This window comes from Nycticebus coucang, chromosome 5 (assembly GCF_027406575.1).
Source record: "Nycticebus coucang isolate mNycCou1 chromosome 5, mNycCou1.pri, whole genome shotgun sequence".
Lineage (NCBI taxonomy): Eukaryota > Metazoa > Chordata > Mammalia > Primates > Lorisidae > Nycticebus > Nycticebus coucang.
The window spans coordinates 119,160,796-119,182,574 of NC_069784.1; the positions used below are offsets into that span (position 1 = coordinate 119,160,796).

Genomic DNA, 21,779 nt, shown 5'->3' on the forward strand with positions numbered 1-21,779 from the left:
CACCGCCCGCCTCCTCACAAACCCAGTGACAATAAGGAACCTGAGATTATCATACACCAAGACATGTTGGCATATTTTGGCCACGCCTTCGTTTCAAGGTAACATCTGAAAAATGTGCCTTAATGGGTAATTAGTACAGCCACCATACTTAGTTATTTATATTGTTCCTTATAAACACATAACACTGAGGACATGTGTAGAAAAAACATCCTTAATCTCAGCCCCCAAACTTTATTCTCATTTATAAAATTTTTAATCTAGTATTTGTCCCCGTGTAAACATATTCTCACACAGATGTCCCTACAAGACACATGTTCTGACTTTTTTTTTTTAATATTTCATCAGCACATTCTTAGTTTCCATGAACTTTACAGTTGTCATTTTCACCAGCCATATAGTATTCTATAAAGCTAGCACGGTCATTTCTTTCCTCATTCTTCTATGTAGTAACATTTCAAATGTTCTCATTTATCTATTTTTGAGACTTGGGAAATTCTCATGCATTTTCCCCCAGATTATATCATTATATGTATAATTTGCCCTCTATATTCATCCACACTAAAAAATTGTCCCATTAGAAGTCTGATTAAAATTGTGATGAGTCATGCATACAAGTATCTTTTCACTATTTTGTTCTCTCACATTAAAAATGTATTACAATGTATTTCTTCACTTCAGAAACTTGAAATTTTAACTTGAATATTCAGTTAACGTTTATATTATGTAAGTAGTCTCCTGGTTCTCTGTTTTTCCCCATTTCTATTTTACTCACTTAGAAACATTTCATTGTTCATCTCCAGCAAGTAAATTGTATTAATTCCTCACAAGTTCCCTGGAATAACTTCCATTACACGTGGGAAAGTTTTGATTACATACAAGGTAAGTATTTTAAGTCTTATCTTAAATAAAGCATCTTTTAATCTCCTTGGCAAAAATGAAATTAAACTGTAAGGCAACACCACCAGCACCAAATAATAATCCTGTGTACCCATTTTATTTCCTTAGAATATTTACCCGACAAAGGCCTGTGTTCATTTAAAACATAGCAGAATGGCTTAGATTACACAGCATCCTCCTTTTTCCCCTTCCACTAACCAATGTCTCTCATTTCTACTACCTGTGAAATAGGTTTGGGTTCAAAGACAGAGAAAAACAGAGAAATGTAAATGATCAAAAATATATCATAAAATATTTAAACTTAAATTTGACCAAAAATGATCTATATTTTGTGCAGACCAACTATATCCACGTGTTCTCTTTCTAGACTTAAAGAAGCTAGTTACTCTCACAGTGTAATACAACCTAGATAAGTACATGAAGAATTCCAGAAAAAGAGAAGGACAAATAGAAGGAAGAGGAGGGGAAAAAAGGCCCGAATGTCTGTGAGAAGCTAGGTAAATAAGGACTGAAACTGTTTTCCATCTGTACTTTGAAAGTCACACTATGTGTCAAGTTGAGTGAAAGCGTGAGTGACGCGCTTCTCCACTTTCCTGAAGAAACGCATAGAAAGTGTGGCAAATATTTAATCTAAGCCTGTTTCCTGAAAGACTGCAAGATGCCCACAAATTTTCTTTCCCAGAGTTCAAAATAGCAAGCTGAGTGGGTGTAAGCACTTCAAGTGCAAAAAAAAAAAAGAAAGAAAAAGTAACTAAGGAAAAGGAAATCATACTTTCTGTTCCTTAGTATAAGTTTTTTTAAAGGCCATTTAAAGAGATATTAATGATTTGGATCTAGCAGCGGTTGTCTTGAATCAGAATATAAATACAGACCTGATGACTTAATACAGATTACCACCCCCCACAAAGGGATAGTTTTGTATAAAGACTAAATTGGCAACATCTTATTTACAATAAAAGCAAACAGTTCCCTCTTAATCACAACAAGAAAACATTCCCAAAGAGAGAACTGTGCACGTTCAGGGGTCTGTCCCCTTCCTGAAGACAGAAACCCATCTCAGCAGTGCCTTCTAAGACTTTCACATGCATATGAGTGTGGGCCACAAGGAAGCTTATTAAAATGTAGATTCTAATTCTATAGGTCTGGGTGGACCCCTGAAGTTCCCGGATGATGAGTTCTCTGGTCCACACGTGGAGAGACAAGATTAGTCTAGAACAATGGCTTACTAGTAGCTAGACAACAGAAATAACAAACAACCAATTAAAGAATGTTAAGTACATAACATGAGCTCTGCACTAACACATAAAACAGTATGTTTTTTAAAAAAATAAGTTAAATGCTAACTGTGGGTAAAGTTTGTAAGAATAATAGGAGTTGAGAACAGGCGGTGTTTAGCTGGGGCTAGAGTAGTCACAAATGCGTTCACAGGGCAAGTTGGATAGCAGCAGCACCAGGCTGGGTGAGCAGTGGACGTAGACAGGAAAAGAGCAGAGGCCGGGAAGGACAATTCTAGAGGGGGGAGCCCAGCATCCCAAGGAGAGAAAGCTACAGCGTGCCTGCTCTGCGGTCACAAATATCGCTGGAAACTTTTCATCAGAATTCACTTTTAACTAGGTGAAGAGAAACTCTGGCCGTGTTTAAAATTTATAGGTTTGTAAATCATAATCCTTTTCTAGGACAGCGAAGAATGGGTATTCCTGCCTTAGTCTTATGCAAATGCTCCCCATTGGCAGCAACCCTAGTGTTATGAATGACATTTTAGGTTTAAGCCTAGGAGCACAAAATTACCATTTCTGTACATATATTTATGCATATGTATGCCTTGGTTAACATATGTCTTTAATGATTAACAATTTAAAGAGTATCAGAATCATAACTTACACTATAATAGGATGAATAATCTTCTGTGACTTGGAGTGCTTGAGTTTTACTTTTTATTACAAAAGTAAATACTTTTTTCTCCTATAAAATACTTTTGGATGGCACATACCCCACATAACACCCTCAATTCCAGCACTATACTTCCTTTCCCTCCCACACTGGCTGACAGTGAGAAGAAAACATACCCAGAAACAGAATGAAATTATTAATGAATTATACCTTAGGGTTTTTTTGTGCGTTTTTTTTAATCTCCTCAAAGATTTTTTCCTGCCAACCCACAATATGTTGGATTTGTTGCACAATGAATTCAACAGAAAAGCAACAGAGGATTTCAAAGGTCGATACAAACATGAAAGTTCAATCTCGAAACTATTTTTTTACCCAAGAAAATTGCAGAGGGATGAATGTACTTGCAAGCTGCAAGAGAGAAGTGAAGCATTTGAAAGAGAGAGAAGATTTTAGCATTCTCTAGTCAGGTCAACAGTCTCACTGAGTCCCAATCCCATCTTTCAGTCTCTGGAACTACCACCTTCGTTGCCTTATTGTAAGCATTAAGAAATCATATTTAGGGGCGGCACCTGTGGCTCAGTCGGTAAGGCGCCGGCCCCATATACCGAGGGTGGCGGGTTCGAACCCAGCCCCGGCCAAACTGCAACCAAAAAATAGCCAGGCGATGTGGCAGGCGCCTGTAGTCCCAGCTACTCGGGAGGCTGAGGCAAGAGAATCGCTTAAGCCCAGGAGTTGGAGGTTGCTGTGAGCTGTGTGACGCCACGGCACTCTACCGAGGGCCATAAAGTGAAACTCTGTCTCTAAAAAAAAAAGAAATCATATTTAGAAGACCCCTAAACAGTATGTATCACCTCAATGTTCAAATGTCATGACTATGATTTAACCACAGCTACTGTTCCAGACATGCTCCTGTCCTACCAAACTTCCGCGTGCACCCTGTCCCTACTAGAGAAGTCAAAAATTAGGCAATGAATTATGGCAAACACTGCCATTGCAAAGCATCATGGCTTGAGCATTCCAAGGTACCTGTATCACAACAGTTGCACTAATAAGGCCCTAGGATCAGGGATGCGCCAACAGGGTCACCCTTCCTGCCCCAATCCAATGCACACACACACACACAATCATTAGTGACAAGCAAAAAGATATTAATATGAGGATGCTAAATTAATTGTTACCCATGAATCATTACAAAACACTATACAGACTGCAAACAGGCACGAAGATCTGTTTTCTACCATAAAGACATAGAGGTGTGTCTTCTTAAAAGACCATGAAGTTTGTCTTCTACAAATCTTTTCCCCTTTCTATTCTGGACCCCTTCAAGTGTCCTCCACAGGGCTGTGCAAACTGAATGTGGAATCTACTGTAAAAAGGAGCTGAGGAGCTTTTTCACACCAGACTGTCACAAAGGTAATGGGTTCTCCTTATGAAAAGAATTTACTTCATGAAAACAATAAAAACAAACAGAAAATCTTGGGACATTATAAAACGTAATACAAACAAATAACTGTTGGCAGAGAGACATGTATGGGGGTGGGGGGTTGTTAGAACAGAAGCAAGACAAGCCCTGTGTGGGAAACACTATTCTTAATTCTATTAAGATACAGCGCAAGGTGCCATGTCATGTACACTATAGAACCAGATATGGTCTGCTTTTAGTTTTCTGAGGTCATTTCTATTTGAATTGAACTGGCCTTTCTGAAAACAATCCATGATGGTCAAGTTCCTTCTCTCCCTCTCTCTCTCCCCACCACCTTCTCTCTCTCTCTTCTCACTGTACATCTATCTTTTGGCTAATTAGAAGACAGAGTGCTATTTTTTCCTCCTTGGTATCCATCACTATAACCCCCTGGGTGTACGTGTTCACCTGCTTTTAGAACGACTAATGCCTAGCACCAGAAGTTACAGAGTTAAATTCGCAACAGCACGGACTTCTAACCACAAGCCAGCTTTAGTTAAGAAAGATTTCCCGAGCCAGCACGGATGTCCTCACTAACCGGGCTGCCAGGCCTAGATCAAATGAAGGTCGATGCAATGTCCCCAGAGGAAGTTGCTCAGCTTGCCGGGTCGGTTCCCTGGAGCCCCGGCCAGGGAGGCCCTTCAGACTGACAGCCGACCTGGCAGAGCTGGTGTCTTCCCCCAGGCAGAGAGGCCCTCCCCTGGGTGACAGGCTGGGGGCACACCCGTCTTCTGCAGGCACCAAAAGAGAGCACTGCTCAGCTAAGAGGCTGGGGATAGCCACTTGTGGCTGACACAAAGGCAGCCTCCCTGCGCCTCAGGAGTAGGACTACGGCTGGGCTGTCAGGCTGTCGAAATGTATATTACAGTCAGGACATCCCTCCTGGCATCCAGTGCGAGCGAAGCCCAGGCCACAGCAACAACAGCCTGGCCCGAGGACAGCCTGCCCCACACATCAAAGCCAGAGGCCCTGGGAGGCTGGCCAGCTGCCAGAGCCACGAGAGCGCGAGCAGCAGGGGAGTGCGCTGCCTTAGGACCACAGCAAACCGGGACGTGGTGGAGTCCGAAAATTCCACATGCTGGGGAGGTCTTCTCCGAGATTTTACCCTCTCCTGTCAGGCTGTGATTTAATTTCCTTTGAGGAAAGAAAAAAAGAAAAGAATATACATTCCCCAAACCTTCTGTCTGCAAAGACAAACTCCACAATGCACACTGGTCCTTCCTAGCTGGCGGCCACTGTCTAACACAATACAGCTAAGTGAGATGTGACATTCTCCGGTTCATCTTAATAGGGCACTGTGTCTAAGGAGTAATTAAGATCATTTAAATGCAAACATCATTGTTCCAGGGCTACCATCCCCCCAGATATTTCCCATCAATTCAGTTTAATTAGAGTAGCAACACACATTCATCATAAGCTGACAGTTTTATGGACTTGGCAAGCCAGGCATCAAGTCCCATGTTAGGTAACCAGAACTTGAGGTGAGGCTTTGAACTCTCAGCGACAAAAATGACTCAGCTCTCAGGATGACAACGCTCTTTCTACCAAGAGAGGGTTACCCACTTGCTCAACAGAAATAGAGTTGCTGGGGGATCATCTTATACCCTGGCTTTATTTCGCAGCTTTTTGCAACGCCCCCCCCCCAAAAAGCCAACACGCCCCCAAAATAACGCTAAAGAAAAAAAAAAACTATAAGAGAGTAAAAGAAAAATCAATCTCTTGCTAGTCTACAGTTTTATTTTATTTTATTTTTTTCTGTCTCTTTTGGCCGGGGCTGGGTTTGAACCCGCCACCTCCGGCATATGGGACCGGCGCCCTACTCCTTGAGCCACAGGTGCAGCCCGCTAGTCTACAGTTTTAATCTGCCATTGTTAAAGACCAGGGTGAGTAGTGGGCAGAAGCTCCAGGCGAGGCAAGCAAGCAACAGAAACGTGGGCGCAGTGAGGCTGCCGCAGTGACTGATGCGCTGCCGATACATTCACAGCACACAGAGGGCTAGCCAGCTTTCCTTTCAGAGGAAATGAATATGAGCTGAGGTCACTCAGCTCTAATCCACCCTGCACATCAGGGTTATACTCCCAGCGGCACATGCTTCACGAGGCCAGCAGTTGCCACAGCCCGGTGTGTCATCCATGATGGCAGGCTGGGGGTGGAATAACTTCCAGCTCCTGGCTAATCCGGTGTGAGGAATGCCAAGGTAGAGTTTTACTTGATTGCATAAAATGGAGAGCTATTTTCAGCTTCTGAATCATCATTCTGCCTCTTTCATCAGTCCTAAAGCTATATTACAACTCTTCAAAAATATCTTTTCTATTCAATCTCCACTTATTTTAACATAAGCAAACACTTTAGGTAATCCTGCTAAATCTCCAAAAGGTGAACATGTGATGAAACAGAAGCCGGAAAAAAAAAAAAAAAAAGAGACCCCAAAGAGGTTTAAAATATTTGCAATTTTAAATGGTCACAACAGCAATGGTAATAGGATTTGAGTTATCTTCAAACTCTTTATAAAAACCCTAGGCAATTAAGACTTAGCAGGACTTGGGTGCCTAAAGGCAAAAATCGATTTTGTTTAAGTTACACTTCTTAAAACTGAGTAACATTAAATAATGAGAATTTTAAAACGGCTAACTGATATAGGAAGAACCTTAGCTATTTCTGTAATAATTCCACTGGGATTTGTGCTGAATATTATAAAAACAGGATGTTTTGTTTGCTGCTTTTCTTAAGACTACTAAACCAGTATAAGACTCCAAAATATATCAAAACTACAAATCTATGTGAAGTCTGGTAATACTGAAAAAGCTAAATGGAATTTTTATTCATGTATTTAACATGTCTGTTCCATGTAAGATGAACTCGGGAAATATGTTTCTTGTTTTTATGAATGCCAAAAGGAAATACAGTTACATAACATAATTCTGCGATGGTTCGGCCCCATCCTTCAGAGAACCTAAATCTTAAATAGAGAATAGTCAGAAATGAGTCTTCACAGCAAAGACTTCTTACATTTAAAATTAACATGGATTAACCCATGGTAACAAGATAGCTGTTCCATTAGTTAGAAGTTTATCCTAACCACAGAAATATTCCAACAGCAAACTTCTTTTAATATAAAGTCAATGAACAGGCCAAAGTTAACGTTCCTGGATTTAGAGATAATTTTATGTGGGTATCACCAGCACACATATACAGTCTGTGGGGGGAGGGGAGGGAGAGTGGTAGTAATCACCTCTATAAATAAAATCATGATTTTTCACTACTTTCTACCTAAGTAAACAGAAGCACAGGTATCGTCCCCTTACCCTGACCCAAAGCCCCACTGGAGAATGTAGAATGAATACAGCGGAAGTGTGTCCAGGAAATAATCCCACCTAAATATCCGCTCAGACAGACAGCTGGACTCTGTACATTCTGATGCTTTTGAAATAGTCACTCGAAAAGTCACTCCAACAATTGCGTTTGCTGCCGTGATTCCATCAACAGGTGTCCTCAAATCAAATGAAAACACCAGCCCATCCCAACGCAAGAAGAGGCTTCTCTTCTCTTCTGAAGTCCTAGAGGTTACATCTCATCAATAAGGCTGATGGTTTTATATTTTATAAAACTACAGAAACTTTCTTTTTAATAACTAAGCACTCACAAACATTTTTCCCTGGTGAAATAAAATTTTTGTTGCTACAGGCACACCTCTTGGGTGTGGGACACAACTACAAAAGGGACTCTACCTAACCAACGCAAACATTGTAACCCTAGCTGTTTGTGCCCTCACATTAACTTGGAATTAAAAAAATTTTTTTTGCTGATTTCAGTATCTATAATTTGTTACTTCTGTCACCTGTTACCTTATTCAACAATCATTTACCAAGCACCTGTCACTCACCAGGCACCGTGGTGTATTCAAAGGTACACAAATCCATTTTTTTGACCTCAAAGAATACCTGGCTTGGAGGTGGTATGGAAAGTGCTATGGTATAAGTGACAGCAGGGTGACAGAAGAGAGAAGGGTAGGTATAAAGGAAGGACTGAGAGTAAAGACACTCAGAAAGGATCTTGAGTAATCAGTACACATCTGTCAAGTAGACAGAAGAAAACCAACTTTGAGAGGAAGTAGGTTTGATTTTAGAACAAACATGCGTTTGAGTGACCTTCGACATATCTAGGTAGAAGTATCCAAGTAGACAGCTGGACATATAAATATGGAACCGGTGGGAATATGTGAATTGGAAATCCATTTTGGAAGATCAATAGGATCTAGGGTGGCACTTAACACAATGGGCCTCTGTGAAACCATCTGGGAAGCAACACAGAGGAAGAGGCCAAGGGCTGAACTTTGGGAAAAGCCACCAAGGCAGGAAGTACGAGAATGGCTGGGACAGCGTCAGGCCCATGGAGTGACAGAACAAGTGGAGAAGAACCTCCGCTGATAAACAGAGTCAAATACAAATAATGACAGGTCAGAGAAGTCAAAGATCTACAAGATGTGACAGAATATCACGATGACGAGGGGACCGACAAACCAGGCGGTTAGAACCGCAAGGCGGTCTAGACAGGTGACACGGTAGCTGGGCAAACTGTCGGGATTACTGGCTTCATTGCTTGCTTACAAGATGGAAGGGATTTAGATTTTCCAAATTGAGAGGCCTTTAATAGCTAAGGTCTTTAAAAAAAAAAAGTTCTGACAAAACTTTACTGGATTGAATTTTGGCCACCATAAAGAGATAATTATGATCTGATTGTGTTAGAGTAAAACTTCAAATTCTCAACAACTGACTAACCACTAATACTGATTATTGATTTGAGGAACCTTTAATCAAAGGAATGTGCTCTTCCGCTGTTAAAAGGTATCAATAAGGAATCACAAAGAACTGTGGAGAAATCTTAAAAATAATATCGGAAAAGACATTAAAAAGTCAAAAGCAATAGATTCTGGCAGGCTGCGGAGACAGGAATGCTTTACACTGTTGGTGTTACTGCAAATTAGTACGACCTCCATGGAAAGCAGTGTGGGATTTCTCAATGAAATAAATGAGGACCTACTGCTCTATTTAGCCATGTCACTGCTGGGTATCCACTCAAAGGAAATGAAGCCACTTATCAAAAAGACAGTTGCACTAGAATATTTATCATAGCACAATTCACAACTGCAAAGACAAGGAACCAATCTACGTGCCCTTCAATTCACAAATAGGTAAAAAATGTGGCGTACACACACACATCATGGAGTACTATTCAGCCATAAAAAGGAATGACAGAAGGTCCTTGCAGCAACATGGAGGGAATTAGAGATAAACATCCTAAGTGAACTATCTCAAGAAAGGAAAACCAAACATGGTACATTCTCACTAATAGGTGGGAGCTACCAGGTGGTACACATGGGCAAAAGTGATAGAAAGGACGTGAGAAACCAGGAAGGGGCAGAGGATGTCCAACAAAAATTTTCCTATGGGGTAGTAAGTAAAACAAACACTACTGGGGTGACGGGCACACCAAGAGCTCTGACATAAGCATTATATAAGATGTCCATGTAATAAAAACACTTGTACCCCCTTAATTAACATTTTGAAGTAAAAAATACAATAAATAAACATCTTAAAAGTGAAACAAATTAAAACTACAAAAAGGTAAAAGTAAACCGCATAAATTTCAAGCTGAACAAAACTTTAAAGATCATCCACTTAAATCCCTTATTTGAAAGCAGAGTCTAAGTCAATGCAAGAATAACAATCTCCATTGAAAAATCTCGAAACCAATTTCAACTTGTACAAGATGAAAGAAAATGCTTTGGACAAAGAGGCTGTCCAAAACTCTGTTTCAGAAATGTTTAAACATTTTCCTCAGCCATCTGGAGGGGAAGGAATTCCTAAATTTGGCAATCACAAGTTACTGCCCATGAGTGGATGCAGAGAAGTTCTGAAGAAGCACCCCTGAAGAATTCACTGCAGCCCACACTCTCCGCGCCTAACGGCTAACTCATCCTGCTCAGTCTGGGGATCACACTCCACTGAGGTTCTCACCCTGACAGCTGCTTCAAGGAAATACATTGAAAATGATAAACAAGAGACTATACCAACTGAAAAATGTTAGTATTACACTGTGATGGCTTGTGTTGTATGATTATAATGGAAAACCCAATTTTATTCATGTGATGAACAATTCAGGAAAAGGGGTGCATGTTTAGAACTTAGAAAATTACTATGAGGTTAGTTTCTGGGAAATATAAAAATAATAGAAGAACTTTTATACTTATAGGTTAAATTTATAGTTTTCCAACTCCCTTTGCTTCTATGTTTTAAATAAGAGATGAGAAGAAGGTTAAAAAAAAAAAAAGAGGAAGTAACTTTAGTAGGTCTGGAATAAGTAATAGGATTTGGTTCTATTGGAGTCCACCTGACCTCAGGCTGGCAAGACTTAGGGTCGTGGCTCTTTTGTATATAGACACACCCAGCATTATCTAATTACTTTATAAGATATAGCTGATAGTTTTGGCAGGCCAGACTTTGGCCAGACTTTATTTAGGTTTCTGTGATTTCCACAAAGACAAATCTTAAAAGTTTGGGCTTACTATAGAAAAACATTAAGAAAATGAAAGATTTAGAAATTGTAATGGAGTTTGAAACAATCACCACCAAAATAAATAAATAAATAATAAGAAGAATAACCAACATTTACTGAGTCCTTGTGTTCTAGGCACCAAACTAAGTAAATTACATGCATTTTCCCATTTAATGTTTTATGAGGCAAGTACAATTATTACTCCCCCTTCCAGCAGACTTGCAGCCCCACAAGTTTAAGGATCTCATCCACACCTCACTGTCAGTGCTTAAGAGAGGTTATTATTTGGAGGGGTGGGGGGTGTTTGTTGTTTTTCCCCTTTGGGTCTGACTCTAAACCAATGTTCTTGAAAACACACACATAGTGGCAATATAAGAAGTTTCTTAGAATGGAAAAAAAAAAAATCCAAATATCCTGCAATTGCTTGTACCACATTTTCAGTTCCAATCATAATGATTCTGACCTGGTAACTGTACCCCCAATGTCCTACCAGAAAAAAAGTTTAATGTATCGAACCATTCCCAATTCCTTCCTATCTGAGCTAGTATGATAGAACTTCATTGTGGAAAAGTTTCAGGTGGGTCAATCATGTCTTTACCCAACAATGATAGAATAATTTCGCACTCAGAATGAAGGTCACTCGTCTAAATTTGGCCGGAAAGCCAGTCTTTTTTATGCAGCTCAAGAGTATCCTTTACCCAGACCATTCTCCTAATTTACTTTGGTAATACGAAGGCTAGGATTAACAGCTTTGGAAAATTTTTGGAGGGCATGCCATGCTTTCTATCTAGAATGGGTGTTGCAAATAGTGGTTGACATCCCAGGCCAGCCTGCAAAAGCCTGTATAACCTGATTTTGCATTAGCCTTGGGCAAAATAATAACAGCCTCATAGAACTTACCCACCTTAGATGGCATAGCTTTTTGCCAAATAGTCAAACTAAGGGCTTAAATCAATAGAATATGAAATCACCATTTCCTGCCTGGACCACAAAAGTCTAAGTGGAACTCTTAAGAGGTAAATAAGGAAGAATAACAAGACACATTGTCTAGAGGTAGAATGATGGGTCAGGTGCACCTGAAGGAAAATCTCAGTGGTGCTAGTCTTTTGTCAGAGGAGGCAATGGCGGTTCAGTCATTCGTAGCAACAGCGGTGACCAAAGAGTTGAAGAGAAAAAAGAGCAGGGAAAATTATGAACCAGAAGCTAGGCCAGCCCTTAAACAGGGAGTGACCCAGAGTGGAGGGCAGAAGAAAGAGAAGGGAATTCCCACCACAAGTCAGCAGGGAAACCCCCTAGAAGGTCTGTCATTCCTCTGTCACTGACCAGGAATAGTCACCACTTAGTAATTTAACCCTCTCAATCCTTATTTCTTACTCTGCCTTCTTAAATTCAAACTTTGTACTGTTAATAAAAATCTGGTTGGGGCTGATAGATGTGCTACCCTTTTCAGATTTATGGTTGGCCCACAGTGATTCTCAACAGGGGCAATTTTATCCCCTGGGGGACACGGGGCAATGTCTGGGGTTATTTCTGGTTGTCAAGACTGGGAGGGGGAAGAGCTGTGCTATTATCATCTAGTGGACAGAGGCCAGGGACACTAGTAAATATCGTACAATTCTCAGGGCAGTTTCCCACAACAAAGAATTATATGGCCCCAAAGGTCAAAGGATACTTAAGTTGAGAAACCCTCTAACATTTTAACTGTGCTATGGTAACTTTTCGGTATACATTACTGTGCTCTTGAGATCTTTAAGCAAGTGATCATAACTGTAATCTTGTAGACCCACTCAGGCTCCACTGTGAAGATTATGCTCAACTAAGAGAAGTTCTACAATCAACCAACAGCATTCTTCAGAATTACTGAAAGGGCAGGAAAGGGCATGGCTTAACTTGGTGTCATCCGGATCTAACTGAAGTTTTCCAGGGCAGGGCACCGTAAGCCTCCTTGTGAATCTGAGCCGCTCTGCAGATGCCTCGTCCTGCATCTTAGGCATGTTCATAAACAGCAGCTGTACTCCTCCCCGAGCATCAGATGACAGCCCAGGAACACACACACGTTCCTGAAATGCTCACTGCCACCCAGGGTGAAAGCAGTAATTTCCCCCAGGGAAAGGCCCTACTGGGCTGCACGTGGGAAAAAGAAGGAAAGGAGCAGTGTTCATCAGGGCAGGGCTTCCAGGCCCACTCTGCCAGACAGCAGAACCTGGGCGAGAAATGTTAGTAACCTCTTTCTGGGCCTCTCTTTACTTAATTAAGAAGAGAAAGAGTTTGACTTCATCAGCTCCAACTTTCCTTTCAATTCTCACTATCATGATGGTTTTCTTCTGGAATGATAAAGGGAGGATGTTCCAAATAACACAGGTAAAAGTGATCTTGTGCAACCCTGGTTAGCAAGGGCTCTGATCACAGGCGGTGTCTCTGGCAGTGGATGACCCACCCAGGCCGTGAGCTATGCCCTAAGAGAGATTGTTTTCAACAAAGGCAAAATTCAGCACCACCCTTGAGAGCCCCAGTCCACCGAGCTATCTAAGAAATGCTGACTGAAAGAAATCAAGGAACAATTTGTGTGTGTGCCCAGTAGGGAAAGGACTAATCATTCCACAGTGGACTCCTCAGCCGCGACCTTCTGCGCAGTCAAACATCACCTCCAGGGCACCATCTTCTCATTAGAAAGACAGAGAAAGACTACGGAGCACATCTGTAATAAAAACCACAAGCAAAAACAAAATGGAAGAACAACGGCAGTATCAATTCGAGGAGTCTTTAGTGGCAATGAACAAATACTTGATGTATTTATAACCATTTGGTAGAGACCCAAATTAGTTCTAGGGAACTTCTCATCAATAGTGAATGAACTACCAGGATGGCTTTTGTTCATCCCTCTATGACAAGTAAGGAAATTCTCTTCCTGTGCCTCTTTTCCTGAATTGCTTATGTGGTGCTTCTGTTCTTATGCTAAGATGTTGTAGTTACTTGAAAGGAACAGTTTCAAAGGTAGACTCAGACTTTACAAAGTACTAAGAGTTAAAAATCATATTTCTAGTCCTCAGATTTTTAAAATCTGAGTATAAAATCTCCACCATGGTGAGGCACATGGAAGAGAGAAGAAGTTAAAGTAATAAAAACCTATATATATATTTTTTTAATTTACTGCCATTCTGACATTATCACAGCTTCACAGGGCAGTGTATTCCCAATTGAAACATCAAGATTTTAATATGTATTTGAAATTCGAGATCTCTGATAAAAGCATGTTTGCTGGCCGGTTTTGCAGGTTTGGGGTTTGTTTTCTGCAAGAGCTGGTACTTTTTACAATACCTAGCATCTGCGTTTGAGAGCACTTGACAACCATTATCTCATTACTGTTTACCACATCCTGGTGAGAGAGAGAAATGGCAGGTACCATCATCCCCTTTCACTCATAAACAGCAAGGGTTAAAAAAATGACCACTTCATGTCCCCCAGTTCTACCTACTGACCCCGTTTAATACCTAGGATTCTCCCCAAGCCACCCCCAGAGAAAAGGATGAGAACAATCTCCTTTGACTCCTATTACTGCCACTTGAAGACTGAAGACTATGTGCAGCTCCAGGGTGGTGAAACTGAAAGACAGATGCAAGTAGTTGACCCTCTCTCAGTGCAAATAACTCTAACATGAACGACGTGCCCTAGAAATCAATAGCAGTAATGATTACCTTTTTTTGGAACTGCCTCAGCAGTCAGCTGGACAGGGGGCTCTGCTAAGCCCAAGCACACTGCCTGGATCAAGCATTGAAAACAAGCTTCACAATAGAGAAGCGTGAGTAATTTACTTATTAAAGAGATAACTGTAAAGTCTGATACAGACAGACAAGCGTAAAGCCTTCAATGCACAAACCAAATGCTTGGCTTAGCGACCATAAAATGCAATAAGCAATGAAATCTAGGTTATGTTACTCAACTTCCAAAAGTCCAATGCCCCTCTTTATCCTTAGAAAGATAAAACAGAGAATGGCCTGCGAGGAAGAGTTCTGGTTCAGAGGGTCTCCCCAGTGTCACCGAACCCACAGCAGGAAGTGGAAGGGAAACCTCAGAGTCTCATCTGATACTAAGCTGGTCCTCGGTGCAAGGCTATAATGTACACAAAGGGCAATTACTGTATGTCAGCTCGATTCTAAAGCCTTCCACTCCAAAGGACAAAACCCTAGTCTAATTGCCCAAACCATCTCTTCTGTAATCATTTTTTGCCATGTTGCTGAGAAGAGCTGAGTTGAGGGTGCATTTGTGAGATTCTGAGGACATCTCTGTGACTTCAGTTTTACTTCCTAAATCATCATTTAATTGCCACTAACCAACAAGTAGCCAAAAATAAAAAAAAGGAACATTCTCCTAAGTAAAGTATCTTAAGAATGGAAAAGCAAGCATCCCATGTACTCAGTAGTAATCTGAAAATAGTAGATCAACAATTACAGGCCCACAGGACAGAAAAACAATTAAATTCAAGAAGGGGGCGGGGGCTTAGTAAGTTCCCACCTATCAAGAACAATGTTGGGGTATACGGCACACTTCCTAGGTGAAGGGTTCAATGACAATTCAGACTTTGGACTTTACCCTACAAATGCAAATAAAGCATCCTAATCATATGTACTCTCATATTAACCAAAAATAAAAAATAGTAATAAAGAAGTCTAATACACTGTTTTAGAAAGTCAGGCTTGAGTTAATGAGCAAATCAGAAAAAATTCTGATATTATCAGCTGTGAAGTGTTGTCAACGTTTAAGAAAATAGAAATAAAAACAGAACTCCAACAGTTTACTGTACGGTTCACAGGTCTCCAGGAATAACCGCATGTTCCCCAAATGCCCTTATTTTGTATGTCCCCATGAGCTTTCAGGACTTGTGCAAATTGTTTTCCAAACACCATCCAGCCATAATGACCGGGTTCGGACTGATAATTATGCTCGCCTGTCTATAGGTTTCTCAGCTACAGAAATCCAGACAGCCGTCACGATGAGCAAAACTCCACCCCTGGCACAGCTGCACTGACCGCAGTGCATTAGAAAAACAACCCTTGCTGCAATAACCAGTTCTGGGCATCACTGGTTAAAAAAGACTAGTTTCCTGTTTTTCTCAAAAACTTGAGAATGTGGGTATTGCTATTTTTTTACCCCACCCACACCTTTTTCTCTAATTGTTGAAGATGAGGTGCTGTAAACACCTAATCATGGCCCTTTTTAAAAAATATTAAAACTCCACTCCCGGTTTAGTTTTAAGTCAATTTGTCCTTTCCAAGCCTGTGGCCTCCCCTTTGCAGAGACACACATGGGAGGAGCCAGGGGGCCACCGGGCTGCAGGCCAGGAGGGGCCCAGCACGTCAGTCGGAGTTCTCCTTGGCAGCTGTCCCCAGGCCCTCAGCCTCCTCATGGCCTCCCCTCCCCCTAGGCTATGCCAGTCCCCTGCGTGGTCGCTGCAGCTGACACAGAGTGACAGGTGTGGGGGGACACACAGGGGCCATGGGAGAAAGGGGGGCTGCTGCCCCTAGAAAGAAGATCTCAAGCCGGGTTTGGGCAATACCCCCCACAGATGGAGGCAGAGAGCATCAAGATCCCAGATACAGGGCGGCGCCTGTGGCTCAGTGAGTAGAGCGCCAGCCCCATATGCCAAGGGTGGCGGGTTCAGACCCGGCCCCGGCCAAACTGCAACAAAAAGAAAAAATAGCCTGGCGTTGTGGCGGGTGCCTGTAGTCCCAGCTGCTCGGGAGGCTGAGGCAGGAGAATCGCGTAGGCCCAAGAGTTGGAGGTTGCTGTGAGCCGTGAGATGCCACGGCACTCTACCCGAGGGCGGTACGGTGAGACTCTGTCTCTACAAAAAAAAAAAAAAAAAAAAAAAAAAAGATCCCAGATACAGCATCTCATTTGTATTTGTGCTAAGCCATTCCTCTTCCTCATTTTGAAATGTTATTTCCTTTCTTTCCAGGAGTGTTTGAACCATATGTATGCAGTGCACATTATAGCTGCCCCCATCACTTAGGGTCCCTGCTCAAATGTCACCTCCTCCAAGACCCTCCCCCTCCATAATTAACACCCCCAGACCCCCACCACACACACACAGAGATGGATATATATCCATCCTCCACACTAGAATAGAAGCTCTGAGAGGAGGTCTGTTCACCCCCACAGCCCCAGCACCTAAAATAGTGCCTGGAAAATAGAAGTTCCTTGACCAATATTCCTGGGGAATGAATGCCACCACCCCTCCCCCCATACCATCTTCCTCACCTCACCTCTTCTACTCTCTTGCGCACGATGCTCTGTAACCCTCACCTACGCACTGCCCTGCCGTTCCCTCACCTCTGCCTTTCTTAGAAACCAAGCACTCCTGTCACATAACCGGACACCTGGCACCTCAAAGGTGCTCCAGAAACACTGGCTGAATGTTGTTAAATGAACCACCTGTGATTGTTCACTATGAAACCCTGTTTTGACCCTGTAGAAACACAGATTTCTGTCCATAATTTTTTTAACCAATATTGTAACTTTGAGCCACCGTGAGGAAAGTGTGAGGTATTTCCTCAGTCAACAGTATATGCTCAAAGGAAAGCACTACAGCTTACTCCACACAACCGAGTTGAAACAAAGAACAAAGAAAAAGACTTTTAAGAGAAAGTTGAAAATTAAATGTTTATTGCTGGACTGCTAAGCAAGCAGTTGAGGTGATAGCCTTTGAAAGTCACTGAAAGGAAAGGATTCTAATCAAAATCGAAATCTTTAACGTTAAAGATTCCCTCAGACTTATATTTTTCTCAACTATAAAAGGCATAAGAAAAACGTGGAGCCAAATCATACTTCTATCTGCATGTATCTACACTGACTTCACGCGATGCTACCATGTTGAGAAGCACCCTCCCGGTGTGAGAAAAATAATTTTATGGTATTTATCATCTGTTTCCAGAATTTTTAAAATTATGTATATGTATACTCCTAAAGCTCCACAAGCCCAGGCATGGTGGCTCACACCCGTAATTCCAGCACTTTGGGAAGCTGAGGTAGGAGAATCACTTGAGGACAGGAGTTTGAGACCAGCCTGGACAAAACAGCAAGACCCCATCTCTCTCTCTCTTTTATTTTTAAGACAAAGTCTTACTATGTTGCTCTCAGTAGAGTGGCAATGGTGTCACAGCTCACAGCAACCTCAAACTCTTGGGCTTGAGTGATTCTCTTGCCTCAGCCTCCCAAGTAGCTGGGACTACAGATGCCCACCACAACACCCAGCTATTTTTTGGTTGTAGTTACCATTGTTGTTTGGCAGGCCCGGGCTGGATTCAAACCTGCCAGCTCTGATGTATGTGGCTGGTGCCCTAGCCACTGAGCTACAGGTGCCGAGCCCAAGACCTCATCTCTTAAAAAATAAAAGAAAAGTTAGCTGGTGTGGCACCTGTAGCTCCACTACTTAGAGGCTAAGGTGGAAGGATCCCTCGAGTCCAGGAGTTTAAGGTTGCACTGATCTGCGATGGAGTCACTGCACTCTTATCTGGGCAACAGAGTAAGACCCTATCTCAAACAAACAAACAAAAAAAGCTCTACAAGCTACCCATTACTGAAACTTCCAGCGCTGGGTAGGCTTCCTGCCTAACAAATTTTGGGACTTGTTTAAGTAATAAATAGATTTTTCAAAACGAAATAAATCATCCTTAATTCCTACCCCTGTCAATAAATAAATAAATAAATAAACAAATAAATAAATAAATCCTGTATGCTTCATTTAACTCTAGAAGAAATAAAAGAGAAACTGACATTAAGTCAATCACATTTTATAGGAGACTGGGATCTGTTTTCAAGTAAGTTAAAATCTACTTACTACCATACATTTGATGATAACTAAAAAAATCACAACAGAACTACATACCAGTAAGTGACAACTGAAGGTAATACAGTCTGGATATTTAGATACCAATGCTCATTCACAAAGGGAAAAGGTCAGATAGAATAACAGAGCTTTTCTGTATGTTTGTAAATAAAGATGATCGTGTCTTGAATGTATATTATTAGTAAGTAGTGAAGTTTTTCCCTATTTGTTGACAGAACAGTTAGTAAAGCTTTCCTAGTACTAACACTCATGTGTCTCATACAGATGAAGAAATCTGCTAATAATGAGGAGCTTGGACATATGTACTACAGGCTTGAGATGAATAATAAACCACCATTCTTTTTTTTTTTTTTGGTAGGGCATTTGAAGACTAAAACCCTTTTATTTAAGCTCTTAAAATAATATGTAAAATATTAGTCCATTATCATCTTTGAGTGTACTTTCCTTTTATTTTAATTAAATCATAGCTATGTACATAAACCACCATTCTTATATACGCAAAAAAAAAAAAAAATGTCGTGTCCCATGTAAACCAGAGATCTGGCACCATAACAACGGATGAACTAGGAGCAATATGACCAGTACAACAAAATAATTCTGTTACCTGATGGTGTATTTGGATTAAGTAGAATAACACTATGCAACTAACAATTAAACACACCCGCCCATTTTTCCTATCATGCTGTTGCTAAAAAGTAATGATGATGAAAAGGTGGTGTTCCAAATTTAACACTCAAAAAAAATCTGTTTCTTTTTTCCTAAGACATCAGTTAAATAAATGCCCTTAAAATTAGCCCTCTCCCTCTAGATAATTTAACGTCATCTAAGTTCTAAGTTGTCAGTCCCACACTTTCAAATTATAAATAGATGATACTCAGAGTATGGAACTTCTATTTAGAAGAGGATTCCATTTCAAAGCAGCCTCCTAAGAAAGAAATGGTAAGTAAACAGAAAAGCCAGGGTGGCAGCCTTACTAGAGATTAGAATTTGGTCCACCTGCAAGAACAGATGGCTATTCTGGACAGCTGCAGGAAGACGGGGGGAAATAGCTTGAGAGCTATTGATTTCTGTAATGATTAAAACCAACAACAATGAAACACCACTTACAATTTTATACTGTCACTTAAAAACTTTTTTAGAAAATTTTAGGTTTATAAAGTTAGAGTGGCACATCAGTCCAGCCACTTGTTGACAATATTGTTGTCAATATTTTGTACCTGAATTTTTTGGCAGCCCTGCATTTTCTTCGTCCCAGTATAGAAACCTCCCTAACACAATGGCAACTTGTGTTTGATTAAAATAATTACAACAAATTTATTGCACTAGCTCCCAGGTATGAAAGATGAACAGTCACCACTCCTCAAGAAATTTTTATTTTATTTTAAACAAATAAATAAATTCTGTGTGCTTCATTTAACTCCATATACGTATATGTATTACATATGGGTGTCCATTAACTTTGTGTGCAATTTAAAATAGGTTTACATTGTATATTACACACAAACTTTATGGACACCCTGTATATAATAATACGTTTGCTAATGTAGCAAATGCAATATATAAAAATGGCAGGAATAGATTTAGTTATACTTTCCCTATAAATCCTCTGTTCACAGCTCCACAATACACCACAAATTTTAATATGAAACCTCTTCCAGCAAAATTACATGTTTAAATAAACTTCCAGTTATAGCAGTTTGGGTATTATAATATGAATCCTAAATCCAAGCCAAAATCTTTTCTCTGCCTGGTCAAATGTTCCTGACATTAACACATAAGACTGTTTTTATTTTAAAATTTCCAATCCTTTGGGAAATTATAAATTGATGTTTTTAAATTATTAATGGCTAATAATAGTTACTATGCATAAAACAGCTTTTCTAAAATATTGCTTTCTGAAGAATCAAAAGCAAATAAGACATATTATTATAAAATATTTCTATAGGCAGTCCATGGCAAATATCAAGTTATGAATTCTTTTAGAGATTTAATTGAGTTCTCAGAAATAAAGTAGAAATCAAATAAGTTTAGAAACTCTTTCCGGTCAAATTCATAGCAAATGTCATGCCAGATTTAAATTAATAAAAAATATCTAACCAAAATTTTCACAATACTTCACACGCACATTCATCCAACCATGCGTGTGTATATTACACATTTTGAGGTCCCTGCTTTGTATCAATCTCTGGACAGGGGCTACTGTTCCATAAAGAAGAAGATGTGCTTATTTCTATGGAAAACAAATAAGCTCATTCTAGTGAGCACAGATTCAAGGACTACTTATAGGCACAAGTCCCTAAAACAAACTTATAAGCAAAATATTTAAATCTTGTCTTTATTATTTTATGTAACTTTTGTTCCAGTGAGTAGAAATGTTTATTATACTGCTATAAACAAAGAATGTATTAAAAGGATATATGTGTTAGCAATTTGCAAATTAAATGTGCAGGATTCACCTTTGCTCCTTCCATTAGAAAGACCACCCAGTAGGCAGCCAGATGAGCAAAAGGCCTGTAGGGGTTTCTTCTTTGCTCTCTACTCCCCTTGCTGAGGATGTCACCCTTTGGCTTCCCTCTCTCCCTCAGTCCTATAGCCTGAAACTGAGACCCGACCTACATTCACTCACTCTCCCTACCCCATTCACCTCCCACCCTCGCCCCCAGCCTCAGGAGCATGAGCTGCAGCCTCAGGGTTTCTTGAACCAGGACTCCAGCAGTGGCCTAGAAGTGGAGAGGGAGACACTGCTCCCTCAGCAGCAGAAAGTGCTGTGTCCCAGCATCCCTTAGAATTAATTTTTCCATTTTTTTTTTATTAAATCATAGCTGAGAACATTAATGCAACCACGGGGTACAATGTGCTGGTTTTATATACAATTTGAAGTATTTTCATCGAACTGGTTAACACAGCCTTCACGGCATTTTCTTAGTTATTGTGTTCAGACATTTACATTCTGCATTTAGTAAGTTTCACCTGGTACCCTTCTAAGATGTTAATGTTTCCAAAGAAACTGACTCAACTATTATTAATACTTCAAGCACATTACAGATCAACTCAGGTTTTTTTTTAACTTAGAAGAATAAATATTATCCAAAAAAAACCTGTTTCTGAAATTGAGGATAAAGTATATGC

The 21,779-nt window shown here is 40.5% G+C and overlaps 1 protein-coding gene across 11 annotated transcripts in view; it reads right to left on the reverse strand.

Annotated features, from left to right (window-relative positions):
- HIVEP2 (HIVEP zinc finger 2) overlaps window positions 1–21,779 on the reverse strand; it is a 191,872-nt gene that overhangs the window by 89,685 nt on the left and 80,408 nt on the right. The window contains exon 1 of one of the 11 annotated variants that reach the window (XM_053591229.1): window positions 1,015–1,110. The exons of the other annotated variants lie outside the window; for them this stretch is intronic. The gene's annotated coding sequence lies outside the window, so the exon portion shown is untranslated. Of the gene's footprint in view, window positions 1–1,014; window positions 1,111–21,779 lie in introns of those variants that run through there. 11 annotated transcript variants of the gene reach the window in all.